The sequence below is a fragment of the Talpa occidentalis genome, unplaced genomic scaffold (assembly GCF_014898055.3).
Source record: "Talpa occidentalis isolate TD23 unplaced genomic scaffold, MPIMG_talOcc4v2.1 talOcc4.2, whole genome shotgun sequence".
Taxonomy (NCBI): Eukaryota; Metazoa; Chordata; class Mammalia; order Eulipotyphla; family Talpidae; genus Talpa; species Talpa occidentalis.
The window spans coordinates 100,660,954-100,671,565 of record NW_023602073.1 but is presented as its reverse complement, the minus strand read 5'-3'; the positions used below and the strand labels follow the sequence as shown (position 1 = coordinate 100,671,565).

At 36.7% G+C, this 10,612-nt stretch overlaps 1 pseudogene; it reads right to left on the bottom strand.

Moving 5' to 3' along the window:
* Positions 1 to 3,050: 3,050 nt before the first annotated feature.
* On the bottom strand, positions 3,051 to 9,900 carry LOC119251486 (etoposide-induced protein 2.4 homolog; annotated as a pseudogene).
* Positions 9,901 to 10,612: the final 712 nt, after the last annotated feature.

The following is a 10,612-nucleotide window of genomic DNA, read 5'->3' as shown; positions in this document are numbered from 1 at the left end:
TCTACCCTTCCTAACATAACTGGGATTTATATTTTAAGTCATCTCAGTTTTATTAAAGTCAACCTAAAAAAATTTTCAGTTTGGTTACTGGTTATAAAATAATTTGTTATTGGCTATTTGATATATTTCTTTGAAACTACTATACATAAAAGGAAAATGGTCATATTTATTGGAAAAGTAAAATGCTTTTGGAAAGCCTTAGATAACAAGATATTACAATAGTTGATTGTCATTCCAGCTGTGCAAATATGGAATCTTTGCTATTTTTCTGGTAGGGTGTTTTTAAAAGGAGAGGCTTTTTTTTTCCGTCTTAATCTAGCATTCTGCCTGCTATAAATTATTCAATTCACCCTAGACAAAAGAAGAATTTATTAGGATGTATGTTTGACTGCTATAATAAAAAAATCAGTAGTCTTAGATTTTCAAGTGGTAAGTCAGATAAGAAAACATGAAGAATAATCTTAGAAAAATTTGGAAGTATAGTCACTAAAATTCTAAAAGGAAACTTGAGAAAATTAATATTATAACTTTCTTTTCTTATTAAATGTTTGCATAAATTTTATGGGAATGAATCTAAGCTAAAAATTGAGAACCCATTTTTTTTTTAAGATTTATTTATTTATTTATACAAGCACTGGGTATAGCCAGAAGCGCGGGAGGGTGAGAGAATCCACCAGAGCCAGAGCGGGGAGCAGAGCAGGCAGAAGGACCTGAGAACCCATTTTAATGGCATGATATAAATTATATTTTATAATTATATAATGCCATCATGCAGAGATTATAAATTGTATAAATATTGATACATTTAATCCCACATTATTATGAGAGTAATATAGTTCAGATATCAGAAGTGGAATAAAGGTCTAGGGGGATATATTGGGGGGCTCTGGGTCTGATCGGATCCTCTCTGTTGGCATGACTGTTTTCATATATAGTGTTTTTTTTTTTATAGAGGCATGTTCTTTCTTTCTTTTCTTTTTTCTTTCTTTCTTTCTTTCTTTCTTTCTTTCTTTCTTCTTTCTTTCTTTCTTTCTTTCTTTCTTTCTTTCTTTCTTTTTATTTATTTATTTGCTTGTTTGTTTTGTTTATACATGCACTGGGTACAGTCAGAAGCGCGGGAGGGTGAGAGAATTCACCAGAGCCAGAGCGGGGAGCAGAACAGACAGAAGGACCGAAGTACACTGATGAGGGGAGCAGCGGGCGGCAGGAGAGGTCTGCGCGCCATGTGGGACCCGCCTCTGGTGGCCGGGGAGCAGCCGGGGAGCAGCCGGGGATCGAACCGGAACCGCAGAGGCCGCGGGCAGCTTCGCAGCCCAGCGCTCAACCGCTGTGCCACCGGGGAGGCCCCTGTTTTCATATATAGTGTTAATAGATCTTTTTAAGAAACATAAAATAAGTGAAGTTGTATATTGATTGTATTTTGAAAGATAGATTAGTACATATAAGTCAAGTACATTTTTTGAATTTTTCAAAAAATATAAAATCATATTTTATATTTTATACTATGCCAGTAAGAAGATAATTTTCCCCTTTATGCGTTTCAAATTTGTTTAGACATTATTACATCTATTTAATAATAAAGAAAACACATACATGTGATGTCATCATAATATTCTCTAAGTTTACCAACCTTAGTGAATTTTGGAAAGCTTAATTTCTGCACATGGAAAGACTGAGCAGAAAATACAGACACACTGTGCACAGACATCAGAACTGCAGAAAGTGTGAGATAATACATTTTTGTCATTGTAAGTCACGGAGCTTGTTATAATTAGTTATATAGAAATATAAAAATAATGCAGTCAGAAATACTACAGACATGTCTGCTATTCCAACTTATTCTATTCCTTATGTTACTAGAGGTTATAACCTGAATTTATCTAACAGAACTTTCTGTGATGATAGTAATGTCCTCTTTTCATGTAATACTATGTGGTAGCCAGTGGCCATATTTTCCTATGGAGCACTTGAAATGTGACTATAGCAACTGAGGAACTAGATGATTAATTTTATTTAAATTTGATTAAGTTAAATTTAAATAATCATATAGGGCTGATTACTACTACAGGGACAGTGCAGTTCTAGACAATGTAATAAATAAATAAAAATAAATGAAAGACATAGTTGTTAAAAGTAACACATTTTCATAATGATAGGTTTGCTAACATAGACATCAGGAAGAAGCAAAATATAAACTATTAGAACTCTTCAGAGATTTCTAGAGTTGATATATATGAGATAAAGATACCAAAAATCTGTGGTGTTTACTTCTGTTTTTTTCTATAGTTTTAATGGGTCTACTAAAGTTGGCCTTTTCTATTCCTATTTATAACAACCAATATTCCTTTGAAATACCAGACAGACCAAGTAGAGGCCAACAGTTAAAATGTTCAGGTTCTCAAAATATTCTGTCACCATGGCACTTACCCAAAATTTGTACTTCTCTAGAGTTGGGGAACTTAAAAATATGCTAGTGAAAAAAAAATCTTTTCATGGGGAAGAAAGAAAATCACTCCTCAGAATTCAGCAGATCTAGCTGTGAGACTTACCTTTTGTCCCGTTTTTGCTGACTTTTTTTTTTACAGTGGACCAAGATAGACCAAAATCTAACCTGCTTTACCAGACGACTATAATGGAAATGACCAGGTGCGAAAAAGACACTTTTACTTCCCATATTCAGTATTTGTGCTTCACAGAAAAACAACAAAAATAACAAATCCACAAATGACAACAGCTGGGATTACAAAATCTATTCAGACAGAAATGTGGAGAGCAGGAAGGGTAGTCCAGAGGGTAAATAGCACAGGGGGAAAAACAAAGTTATTAAATCAGTGCAGGTATGGAGACTGGCAGATATGGTGGATGGCTCTGGGTGCTTTGGAGATGGGTGTGATGTAGTAACATACTGAAGTGTTGGGAACCTGACTCATATACAGTGTTGTAAATCAATGTTATAGCAATTTAAATAATTAAATTAAAAATTAAAAGGAAGAGTTGCAGAAATACCTGTTATTTCAGGCTCAGTGTTGTTGACGAGACACCTACTATTGTCAGAAAGATTCTCCCTTATGTGAGCCAGGGACAAATATTCGGTTCCTCAGAGATAGGGAAACTGGCCGAGGGCCCTTGGTAGAATAGGTCCTGCCTTCCCTTCTGGGGAAGATAAACAAGGAATAGAGTTGCCACAGTCTTTTTCCAGTCCCACCCATTCCCTCTGGAGGGCAGGTGTCTGAGTGGCCTGCAGCAGCTTTCATTTTCACAGGAGATAGTTGCTGTGAAGGGATCTTCTCTGCAGTGGTGAAACTCCTCAGGGCAGACTGCAGGTAGAGCACCTTGTGGAAGAATCTGTTGCTTAAGAAAACCACCAGGGAAAAAAGGCAAAGATGAAAAAGATAATGCTCTGCCAGAGGTCTTTGCTTTATTAGTGCTGATAATGAATAAAGGGAAGAAGATTAGACAAAAGGCAGCCACTGATAATGATGAAGGTTGCAATGGTGTGAGGAAGGCCTACAGCAAACCAAACCCAAAGCTTAAAGACCAGTCCCTTTTTATGTTTGACAAATACTGGTGTGTTTCAATTCCTTTATTGAACCAGTGATATTTGAAGCAGTATAGTGAGTAGAGAAGGAACACATGCAAAAGTCTAACCAGCTGACCAGCAAGAGGGATCGGAAAGAAACTCAAAAACATCCTCTGGATGAGAAAAAGAACCTGCAGCAAAATGTTGAAAAGCATGTCAGCAATTACTTTCCTGCACTGAGAATTAGGGGAGGCTTACATCCTGATATCTCAAATGCCAGCTCAGCTATGTCTTGAAACCAGAGAGCATTCACAACTTTGTCAAGCACAAGCAAGGTGGGGGGCACCCAATGAACACTGAAAATTGACATGAGCAAGAATTCCAGCAAGAATTCCAGTCCAAACATCTGCATGTAGTGACGGATCACCAATAATTTGGGGTATTACTGACTGAAGTACAATAAACACTCGATAAAACAAAACAAAAAAAAAGCCTGAGCCAGCATCTTCCACTTTTCCTCGAGCACCAAGTAGCACTGGAAAATTCTGTCAATGACACATGACCTACTCTCTTGCTTCCTCTCTATGCTTGGGGCTCTCCTGTGTGCCAGGACACTACTTGACCTTCTTCTCTTGAAAGGAGCATCTAGCTTTTCCCCAGATGGAGCTCTATATTCTCCTGGAGAAAGGTTTAGGCACTAGCAAACATCTCTTCACCTCCCAAACCACTAACTGTACAGAAGAGAGAAAAGTGTCCCCAAATCTTCATCATGAACATCCTGGAAGCTCTGCTCCTACTGCCCCCACAGCTACGTCTCTGGCCCCAGCAGAGGCTGACCCCTGGCCCACCTGCCATCAGCTCTCACCTGGTCGGCTCCCCTAATGGCATTTCTATTAAACTATAAAAATCGAAAAGAAAGACAAATTTTAAAACGACCCAGTTAAAAATTAGAAACTGAAGTTATAAAGCTAGCTAAAAAGAATAAAAATCTTTCATGTAGGTATTGTAAAAAGTTTTTGCAGAATATGAAATCAGGGGCCTGCCTGGTGGCACAAGGGGTTAAGCACCACACTATGAAGCAATCCACAGCCTCTGCAGCACGAGTTCAATACCTGGCCGACCAGGGAACAACCCACATAGCACAGCAGACCTCTCCTGTCTCCCTCTGCTCCCCTCAGCAGTGTATTTCACTCAATCTGCCTGTTCTGCTCCCGGCTCTGTCTCTGATGAATCCTCTCACTCCCTGCATCTCTGGCCTATATCCCAGCTCTTGTATGCATAAATAAATAAATCTTAAAAAAAAAGAATATGAAATCAGGATATATTCCCTGATGAATAGGAAGTCTCAATACCATAAATATGTCACATGTCTAAAATTAATCCATGTCTAAAATTAATCCTCCCTGGTGGTGCAAGGGGTTAAGCGCAGTGCTATGAAGCTGTCCGCAGCCTCTGCAGCACAAGTCAGATCACCGGCCAGGGAGATACCCACATGGTGCAGCAAACCTCTCTGGTCTTGCCGGATGCTCTCCTTAGCAGTGTATTTCAGTCCATCTGCCTGTTCTGTTTCCCACTCTGTCTCTGGTGAATCGTCTCACCCCCACACCTCTGGTCTGTACCACAGTTCTTGTATGCATAAATAAATAAATCTTAAAAAAAAAGTTAATCCATGTAGTCAACATAATGTAATCAAAATCCCAATAGATTTTATTAGATAGTAACAAATTATGTTCTTACAAATTCCATATGATGTTATAAATAAAACTCAAAATATTGTGTTGTTGGATAACAACATATCACTGGGAGGGAAAAAAAAATTACCCATAGAGGGCCGCCCCGGTGTCGCAGCAGGTTGAGCACAGCGCTGTGGAGCTGTCTGCAGCCGCTGCACTGCTGGTTTGATTCCTGGCCAGCGGGGGAGAAACACACATAGCCACATGGCGCGGCAGACCTCTCCTGATTCGCCTGCTACTCCCCCTCAGCAGTGTCTTCAGTCCCTCACCTGTTCTGCTCCCCCCTCTGTCTCTGGTGAATTCTCTCACCCTCCCAAACATCTGGCTGTATCCCAGTTCTTGTATAAATAAATAAACCTTTAAAAAAATTACCCATAGAAATATGAAAACTTTCTGTATAACAGAGGTGGCATTTGAAAGTAAGCAGGCTATAGAAATGAGGCTACCAAGAAAGGGTGAGAGCAAAGTGAGGAGGGGCCACAATGAACTATGGCGGAGGACTTTTGATGTCTTGGTAGTAGGTGTGGGTGGTTACATATGCCTGCAGGGTGTGGTCCTATATTTCTAAATTATATACAATGTTGTAAACCAACTATACTATGTCAATTAACAAAAATAAAGTAAGCAGAGAAAATATTAACTCCTCACTGAGTAATAAGCTATCTATACTGAAAGCAGAAAATAATACCCCTAACTCATATAACATGTTATAAATCAATTTCTGTTTAATTCCCAAAATTTAGAAGTAAATATGAAACAAAAAAACAAAATAAGCAAAAATTTAGAAGCACTGTTATTTCATAGACAATACACATAGGTACAAACCCTGTAAGAACATATCAATAAATTACACATTAAAATTGAAAACTTCTGTATGACCAAAATATCATAATCAAAGTCAATGTATCAAGTATTTACTCGTATCATAAATATAACCAAAAATGCTGAGTTTAAAAAGCAAGCTGCAAAATAGAACATTTAGATATATCTTAAACACTGTAATTAATACTTTATGGACTCACACAGATTTTAAAGGTATAAGATTGTAGACATGAACTGACTTTAGCTACTGTCTTTGATCATGGGAAGATATGAATGGAATGAAGGGAGATTCAAAAGCATTTGCCTTATTTTATATCTTTAATACAGTATTTGCTTAAACTGTATGCTCGAAACAACTTCTAATATTAAAAATTCAGTGTGCTGACTTGTCCCAGCAGTCCCTCCAGTCAATTAGGTGTCTTTCCTGTTTCCTTCAATTATGATATTGATTGTCTTCTGTCATTTTTACATGTTAATCAGGTCTCTGCTCTTACAATGTCTGATCATTGTATTTCTTTCTCATAATCTATTATATACTAGTCCTTCAACTAATGCTGGAATATATACAAGTATTGAGGATGTTTTCCTTCTACAGTCATTTGTATTACAAACCATGATCCAGCTGTGCTTTTCAATTGATAGTATTTATACAACTTTAGTGACTTAATGAAATTCTTGGCCTATGGTCTTGAATTTAAAGTCAGTGATTTAGTCTGTTTTGTTTTTTTTTTAAGATATTGCAAATATAAATGCTGTATGTAACATGCCTATTTTCTAACAATTTCTCCCAAATGGATTTCTCATACTTTTTTCCTATAAAATCATGCTCATTACCCCTTGAAGTACTGTACTAAAAGAATTTTACTCTGATTCATCCTGTTTTGTGTTTTACCTTATTTAATAAAATTATTAGTTATATAATAAGGATTAGCACTGGTGTCAAAATGTCCATAAGAAACATATGAATCTTGTTCTGAATAAAAAAACTTAATATGGTAATTTGCACAGGTGCACTTGCTTTCTATTAACAGGATTCTACTTTTACTTTTAAAAAGTACATATACTTAGCAAATAATTGCTGATTGACTTCATAAATCTAATTTACCTCATGTGTGCCATTCCTCATATGTCCTGGGAAGTATATGCAAAGAAGTAAATCTATTCAATCATGATTTATGTTCAACTTCAAACTTTCCCAAGACATCTGTCTACCAATTTTGTATGCTTGGAACAGGCTATAATATTAAAATTCAATATGCCGGTTTATTCCAGGTATGTCCCTGATCAATAATATATTTTCCTTAGATTCTCCCAATTTGCTTAGGATCTCTTATGTAACAGTATGAAATTTTTCTCTTAATGTTTTTCTCATTCTCATATGTGAATCACTGGGCTGCAAAACTCTCACTTTAAGACTTCATGTTGTAGAATAGATTTAAGTGGTCTACATGTATCTAAAATTCTTGCTCTCCTATGTGGAGATTTCTGGACCTGCTAAACATAGAGCTTCCACATGATCCAGCAATTCCACTCCTAGGTATTTACCCAAAGGACACAGAAACATCAATTCCAAAGAGCACCTGCACCCCTATGTTTATAGCAGCACTGTTTATAATAGCTAAGCTTTGGAAACAACCCAAATGCCCAAAACTAGATGACTGGATCAAGAAGATGTGGTACATATACACCATTGAATATTACTCAGCGTTCAAAAAAGATAAACACAAGCAATTTGCAGCAACATGGATGGCGCTGGAAGGGATCACGCTCAACGAAATAAGCCAGAAAGAAAAAGAAAAATACCGGATGGTCTCACTCATAGCAGCAATCTAGAAAACTTTAAAAAAGGGACCAGGAAAATGAATAACTATAAGAAACTGAAAATCAAAATCAACAAAAAACTATGAACCAGAGACACACTATGGGGGGTGGGGGGCAGGGAGGGGAGGGATTGGGGTCAAAATAAGGGGGTTGCAATTGTATGGGGAATATAAAAATAAAATTTATTTAAAAAAATAAAAAAATTCTTGCTCTCAAGATTTGTCTTTTACTTTTGTCTTAGAATATCGTCATCATTAAGATCTGTCCAGGCGCATGAAATTTGCCTCAACCTATCCTCTATGTGTTCTCCAGTTGGTACTTAGACAAAATGCTAACATTGCCTCAGGAAAAAAAATTGTCTTTGCTTCCCTGTTAAATTTGATTCATTATCTTCAAAGCCCATTTCATTTCACTATTGACTAATCATAAAAACAAAAACACATGCTCAGCAGGGCCTAAATGTTTTCAAACTCATTGCACAAAGTAGGGGACGCAGAGAGAAGGTACAGCTCTGGGCGGCAGCTGCAGAGCCAGCATCTGGGCTCCCTGATAATCACCTCATGTGAATCACACCAGAGAAAGAACAGAATCACTGAATGCAGCAAGCCTCAGACACCTCCATCTGTTTTTCAGACGGCACTGTGTTTATCAGTGTTGCGATTTGCGACATCTGGCAGTTTTTCTTATACTCGGTGTATCTTTGAGAGGAGAAAAGGAAAAAGAGAGACAATAGGATAGGCCATTCCTGGCCCCTAGCTGGAAGATGTTTGTGATTAAACTGCTGTATGTTTAAAGTCTTCAAATCATGTCTATATTGCTGGCGGGCAAGCACTTGAAGGTGAAATGTTTACAAATAGGTAGATTTGTTGATTGCTCCTATAAATGTGCCAGGTGGCTGTTACTGTCATTTTTTCCCGAGGTTTTCCAGACACTAGTTTTTTTAAATACTGACATCTATAAATATGCTCACTTAGCTGACAGTTTGTCAAATAAATTAATGTAAATCTGAATGAAACTTTTGTGGAAAATCTCTGAAAATATCCCCATAATTTAGTAGGTGTCTACATAGTTTATGTAAATTTAAATAATTTTTCAGAAACTATTTTTAAAAATTATTCCTAGATTAATTTTTAACCCATTTTGATGTTACAATGTGTTGGTGTTGATGAAAGAAACCAAACTGCCAAATTTCTTTGACTTAAATAAATCAATTCCTTCAAAGTTTAAGTATAGCAAACAGAAAGTACAGTTATTAGAGAATAAGACAAACATTTAATTTAAATATCTTGTTAAGATAAAAACAGGGGCCTCCCTGGTGGTGGTGGTGCAAAGGGATAAGTCTTAGCACTATGAAACTATTTGTAGCCACTGCAGCATAAGTTCGATCCCAGCCAGAGAGCTAACCCACTTATGGTGCAGCAGACTTCTCTTGTCTCACCCACTGCTCCCCTCAGCAGTGTATTTCAGTAGATGTGTCTGTCTGTTCCCCACTCTGTCTCTGGGGAATCCTCTCACCCCCCGTACCTCTGACCTACACTCCAGCTCTTGTATGCATAAATAAATAAAATAAATCTTTTTTAAAAAAAGATACAAACAGTCTTTCATGGACACCTCATGAATTAGGATTTAGGAGTACATCAGACTAAGCCTGTACTAGCTTACTTGTATACCCTTTGAGGTCTCTTCCTTTTGTTGAATTTCATACTATATTCTCAGGGGCATGAGAATGGGATATTATTTTGCATAGGAAAATTGCCATGGCTATTTTTATACTATAAAACTGAAAGTGACATTGATAACACATGTGCTCCTGGTTTAGCAGAATAACCAGAGAAGGTCAACAACCAAGGAAACTAACAGTTCTCCTTTAAGTAAAGGAGAACTACTTTCAAAGCACATACCTTGATATTATCAGTTTTTTTTCAAACTATTTTCTACAATGCTTTTTTATTGAGGTACTTTAGATGGGAGTTCCATACCACGCTTATCTGACAAAGCATCCATGTTTTTAGCCTGGATTCTAGAATAAGAAAACATGTGGGTCAAAGTCAAGTATAAAAAGAACCATGGCAACCAACCAAATTCAGTAAAACCTGACCAGGCTGAAGCACACTCTGAGCATTCCTGTAACATGAGTGAGAACTAGATGGTGTTGTGACCTAATGAGATTTTAGTATTGGCTTTTGCTGGAGAAAACAATGAATGATATACTTCTATAAAAATATTCAATGGCTCTTGCTTAGTGAATTAGTAAGGATCATTGAAAACAATAATAAATTCTTATATACATGTCTTTTAAATCATTATAAGCAGAGTATAACTCACATTTGCAAGTGATTTTCATAATTTCATTTTATGTTGTGTGATAGTTTATAATGTGGTGCTCTTTTGTGCTCATCAGAAATTATTTTATCTCACTAATGAAGTGCAAAAGTGATGGATATATATGTTGCTATGAGAGTAAAAGGCTCCTTAAGCTGCACAAAATTAATACATTACCTTGACAACTTTGTTCTTTATTAGAAATGAATCATCCTTGAATCAGAATCTCTTTGCTTTGGAAGTTAGTATTTCAATCTTAATATTAATTTAACTTTGTAGAAATGTGACTAGGAACTGAATAGCACAGAAAATAATGAGAAACAAATTAATACAGAAAAGATTTATAATTTATACTGAGCTACACTGTGTCAAACGTGTTCAACTTAATAAGGAT